Source organism: Cyprinodon tularosa, unplaced genomic scaffold (genome assembly GCF_016077235.1).
Source record: "Cyprinodon tularosa strain WSP-4 unplaced genomic scaffold, ASM1607723v1 ctg492, whole genome shotgun sequence".
NCBI classification, from domain to species: domain Eukaryota; kingdom Metazoa; phylum Chordata; class Actinopteri; order Cyprinodontiformes; family Cyprinodontidae; genus Cyprinodon; species Cyprinodon tularosa.
Window position 1 is genome coordinate 464,652 of NW_024039221.1, and position 6,301 is coordinate 470,952.

A 6,301-nucleotide genomic window follows, 5' to 3' on the forward strand; every position below is an offset into this window, starting at 1 on the left:
TCTTCACCGTGAATTAACCTGTGCAGATTGGACTCACCTGGTTAATTGGCTGGGTAGATTAAATACATGACATGGAGATGACTTGTTGACTCCACATTGCCCATCTCTGATATATACATATACAGGTGCTGGTCATAAAATTAGAATATCATGAAAAAGTAGATTGATTTCAGTAATTCCATTTAAAAAGTGAAACTTGTATATTATATTCATACATTACATACAAACTCATATATTTCAGATGTTTATTTTGTTTAATTTTGATGATTACAAATGACAACAAATGAAAATCTCAAATTCATCATATCAGAAAATTAGAATATTGTGAAAAGGTTCAAAATTGATGGCCCCTGGTGCCACACTCTAATCAGCTAATTAACTCAAACCACCTGCAAAAGCCTTTAAATGGTCTTTCAGTCTAGTTCTATAGGCTACACAATCATGGGGAAGACTGCTGACTTGACAGTTGTCCAAAAGACGACCATCGACACCTTGCACAAGGAGGGCAAGACACAAAAGGTCATCGCTAAAGAGGCTGGCTGTTCACAGAGCTCAGTGTCCAAGCACATTAATAGAGAGGCGAAGGGAAGGAAAAGATGTGGTCGAAAAAAGTGTACAAGCAAGAGAGATAACCGCACCCTGGAGAGGATTGTGAAACAAAACCCCTTCAAAAATGTGGGGGAGATTCACAAAGAGTGGACTGCAGCTGGAGTGAGTGCTTCAAGAACCACCACACGCAGACGTATGAAAGACATGGGTTTCTGCTGTCGCATTCCTTGTGTCAAGCCACTCTTGAACCACAGACAGCGTCAGAAGCGCCTTGCCTGGGCTAAAGAGAAACAGGACTGGACTGCTGGTGAGTGGTCCAAAGTCATGTTCTCTGATGAAAGTAAATTTTGCATTTCCTTTGGAAATCAAGGTCCCAGAGTCTGGAGGAAAAGAAGAGAGGCACTTCATCCACGTTGCTTGAAGTCCAGTGTAAAGTTTCCACAGTCAGTGATGGTTTGGGGTGCCATGTCATCTGCTGGTGTTGGTCCATTGTGTTTTCTGAGGTCCAGGGTCAACGCAGCCACATACCAGGAAGTTTTAGAGCACTTCATGCTTCCTGCAGCTGACCAACTTTTTGGAGATGCAGATTTCATTTTCCAACAGGACTTGGCACCTGCACACAGTGCCAAAGCTACCAGTACCTGGTTGAAGGACCATGGTATCCCTGTTCTTAATTGGCCAGCAAACTCTCCTGACCTTAACCCCATAGAAAATCTATGGGGTATTGTGAAGAAGAAGATGCAATACACCAGACCCAACAATTCAGAAGAGCTAAAAGCCACTATTAGAGCAACCTGGGCTATCATAACACCTGAGCAGTGCCACAGACTGATCGACTCCATGCCACGCCGCATTGCTGCAGTAATACAGGCCAAAGGAGGCCCAACTAAATACTGAGTGCTGTACATGCTCATACTTTTCATGTTCATACTTTTCAGTTGGCCAACATTTCTATAAATCCTTTGTTTTTATTGGTCTTCAGTAATATTCTAATTTTCTGATATGATGAATTTGAGATTTTCATTTGTTGTCATTTGTAATCATTAAAATTAAACAAAATAAACATCTGAAATATATGAGTTTGTATGTAATGTATGAATATAATATACAAGTTTCACTTTTTAAATGGAATTACTGAAATCAATCTACTTTTTCATGATATTCTAATTTTATGACCAGCACCTGTATATAGTGTGTGTACAGCGTGTGTACATCTGATGTACACACTGATGTACTACACCTTTGTGTACATCAGTGTGTGTACTTCTGTATGTTCCATAAATAGGAACACTAAAATGAGCTGGTAAGTTATAAGACAGTAAAGCAGAAAATAAGTCTGTGCTTTCAAACATGAACATAATAAACAGCGGTTAAGCATCAATGACTGGACGGGAATTTCATTTTGTCCTTAATACTAAACCAAGCAAGCCTTCTGACACAGGTTTTAGTTTTATCTGAACCACTCAGCTGGTTCGACAGCCTCCTCCACAGCAGCTTAAGTAATAGCAGAGCAGCGATGATGCAGTACTGTTAATGAGGTATCCCTGTCTGCTACAGTTTGGCTGACCAGGCTCTGCACCAAATGATGCAACATAATCCACCAGCAGCACACTGTCTTATGTACAGTGAATATCTTACAAGCTGCAATTAACAAATTGTTTCCAAACCAAAATGAGTGACTTTTTGTTTTTCTGGTTCCACAAGAGAGACTAAAGCACCAGTTGTTACCTAAAGGGGAGATTTATGTCTCAGTGTTCAAGGGGGGTTACATCAGCCTCCTTTATCTATGACCCTGCTTTGACTGAAACTGTCTGATGCAGTTACAAGATATCAGCGTTGTTCTGTTCCCTGGGAGGAGGAGCAGGCAAGAGCCAAGGACTAAATTTACAAGTCATGATCACATATAAACAACAGATTCTGATCTCCAACTGCTAAAGCTTGATAGATGTATATTTTTTGGCTGCTGGACAAGAAAAAGCATAGCACAGAGGGTAGATCATCCGTGGGCTGGTTGTGTGCTCACACAAGTTTATGAGAGTCATCTTTTTTTTTTTTAGCTCATTAAAGAAATGTGTAAACATTTTATTACAAGTTATATAGACAGCAAATGCCTTTCTAACCTTAGTAATGCTTAGATAAAACAGTATTTACTCATATATTCTTTGAAGCATCTGTACTGGTCATTTTGGTGGATCATAGGACCCACTGACTTACGTAACTTTAGTCACTCAGTTGGTAAAAAAGGCTCTGCTGGAGAAATAAGTGAACATACAAAACATATGTTGGGCATAAATAAGAATAAGCCCATAATACAGTAAAGCGTTAAATAAAATCAATCAAAATAATTTTTTTTAAATCCGAGACACAGCTTTTATTCTTTAAAAACATAGTGGTTTTAAAGTGGAATTAAAGACTTCAGCGATTTTTTTTCGGTCCCAACTGTAGTCAGTGTTCTAGTTTTTAAAGACTTATCTGACAGGAAAAGCCTAATCTAATATCAGCATGTCTTACTCACCTTTTTCTATAACTATATTATTTAGCATGTAGCAGTTTTCAGTCTGGTTCTATCTACTTTTGTATGGATGGAATCTCTAGAGAAATTCCTATAGGATCATAAGATTAAACCCTTGTTCTGCATGAATTTAACAATAAATCCCTGCCTCCTCTCTGTGTTTCTAAAACCCCTGTCAGCGCAATGGCAAGGACATGTCGACTGACACATATGGTGAAGCAACGATTACAGCGTCTTCCCACCCAATTGTCCCTGTAGTGGATAATAACACTACTACATTGTTAGGGAAAGCCCAGATGTTAGATAAACTAGATATTTGGCTCTATCTAGAATAATGGCAAATTGTAGCAGCATGGCTCATTGGGGTTTGGACAGAGATAAAGGAAACATACGGTATGTCTGTGGAGTTGGATTTAGTCTGATACTGTTTTAGTCGGATACTATTTCTAATAATTTCTTGAATGGGGATTTGAATCCAAAGTAAATGGTTGCAACAGTTCTTCCAAAATATAAGAGGTTAACTGCAAAAAAGGAAAACTACCTTTATAAACAGTAGTGATGGTTTACAAACCTCAGTTTGGCAGTTTTTCAAGAAATTCAAAGCTAGAGAACAGGCTATATTTTTCTAATTAAGGGTGAATTTTAGTTAAATGGTTACAAATTAGGAAATGCACCTGCGTTGTTCTTTAAATTGTCCCAAAGAGGCCCCTCTGCAGTACTTGGGCTTTAGCTTCATTTGGGCAACAAATGCAGCATGAAGGAAATGGGAAGTGCACAGAAATGTCAATGAAGATATTTCACCTATTTAAATCTCAGGGTGATTTGAAATAAAAAAGGGGGAAATGTGAAATTCCAGCTTACATGCACAGAAGGTAGAAATTTGCTCTAAACACATTTAGAGCAAAGACAAAGCTTAGACATAAGACACACAACTCAAGACGCACTCACAGCATCACCAAGTGGATCACAGGAGAATAGCATTTTAATAATATCAACCTATTCTATTTATTCATTCTTTTTTCTACTTTATCTTCTCAGAGGAAACTGATCTCTATTGGGAGTGGGTCAGGCACTGGATGGACAAGTCACTAGTCTATTATAAGGCTTGTTTTGACAGCTAACAATGTAAGTTTGTATGACATCACACTTAAGTTTGACCAGTCTACCTAACATGCATCCATTAGACTCTAAGAGGAAGATGAAGATGAAACGCAACGCACTCTGGGATGGATAACCCATGCATGGGCAGAAGACTTACAAAAAGGCTCAGTCAGGATTTAAAACCCATTATCTACTCGTTTCAGGTCATTAGTGCCAACAACTGCGCCATTTATTTATTCATTCATTAATTGAGTGATTTATAAAGCACTTAAAACATCTAAACAAGGAGACCAAAGTGCAAAACAATAAAAACACTCAAAGAGATGGCAAAAGCAAAACATTTAAAAAGAAAGAAAGATATGTGCTGTGGAAAATTTAAAAGCTACCTCGAGAAAATGTATCTTTACATTATATAATCTCTGATTCAGAGATTATACAAAGATTCAACGATGGCACTTACACTATGGCCGGTATCATAGTGTAAGTGCTCCCACCACCAGTGGCTGAGATAAAAGAGAGATTAGGGGGCGACCCCCACCATCCTCTGAAATCTGATTACCCCCCACCCATTTTGGTGCTATGTAGAGAGGTGGAAAGAGAGCAAATATAAACATTTCAGGAAAAACTACTGTAACTTCAAAAATCTTTTTTCTTTAAATGCAAGTTAAGCTGTAAGTGTAAATAGTTACTCCAATAAAAATAAAAAGTATCTCATTTAAGTAAAAGTTATTTAGTTACTTTTAAGTGAGAAGAAACTATGTCTTGTGTTTCTTAATTGGTCTTAAATATTTTACAGTTAAAGAAGCACTTTTAATAAAAGAAATTCAGCACACCAAAAACACACTGTCCAGCAGTTTCTTTATATAGCATTAGTTCAAATTATTTCAACGTATCTCACGCAATATACATTTCTGGAGGTCCTAAATTCTAATTTAGACATTTTGAATGGAAAATCTTCCTGGATGGAAAGTGAAATGTCTTCAAACTTGGAAAAAAAGTCCAGTGGATTGTTTTTTAATTTTTTTGGAATGACTATAAACTGGGTGACTAAGAATCTTCTCCAGTATTTTTGGGACGTGTTATGTATATTTTCAAGCGGGTGTTCTATAAACTCCCAATCTTATTTTGTCAGTTTCCTCAGGGTCTGTTAAGCCAAACTATCGGCGTCACTCCCTTCAACTAAGTAACGTCTCTATAGCTTTCCTCCTTCTTAAAACCTGGTGGTTCTGAGCCTCATTGAATCTTTGTTCCAATATATCCGCTATACGTCATATCTAAAGGTTTTAGGTTTAAAAAAAAACTTCAAAATAAGTGCATTAACCTCTGTTTTAAGCTTCAGCAAGTTTGAATTATAATTAGTACCAGATATTGTTGAAATGTTATTCAGCATATTATGTGGCCATAACCTCAGAAATAAGACTTTAACATGTATACTACCACTGTCAAAGAAAACTTAACTCTGAAACCATTTTCTCTCACCTCTGCTTGTTTGTGTGGGTTTGATAATAAGTTTTTAAATGCAGATAATGCATCTTAAAGAACAATTTAACTAAGTTTCCTACGAGATCCAATTGATATGCCTCTATATTGGGATTTGATTAACAACCCAACCGATAGATCACTGCTCTGTCACCTAGATTTTGTTTTCATTCAGCAACAGATGTATTTCCAATTTGTGAAAAATACTTCAAACCAACTCAAGTAAATGTTGAGCTTTTTCAAACGACTTATGAATGGAGTAAAAAAAAAGATTGGGTTGGCAATTTAGAGGAGGAAACCTGCTTTTTTCTGACTAAAATAAATAGCAGCTTCTGCACTTGCAATTAAAACCTTTAATTTAAAGTACAAGAAAACAAGTACATTTAAAAACTGGATGCAAAGGTTATGAATCTTTACGGAAATAAAGATAAAAAAAAAATGTGTTTCTACCTATTGAAATTCCTGTTAATCCCCATTGTCATAGAAGTGCAGTAGATGAGAGGATCTAGGATGCCTTTAGTAAACACTATGGATGAGCATCTTAGAAGATTCAGTGTTTAAGTATTTTTATCTAATCAGACAGAGTCTATCGCTGAGAATACAGCTCTGGTTGAAGAAGCTTTACTGCTGCGAGTTCTTCAGCTCCAGCTGTCTGACCCT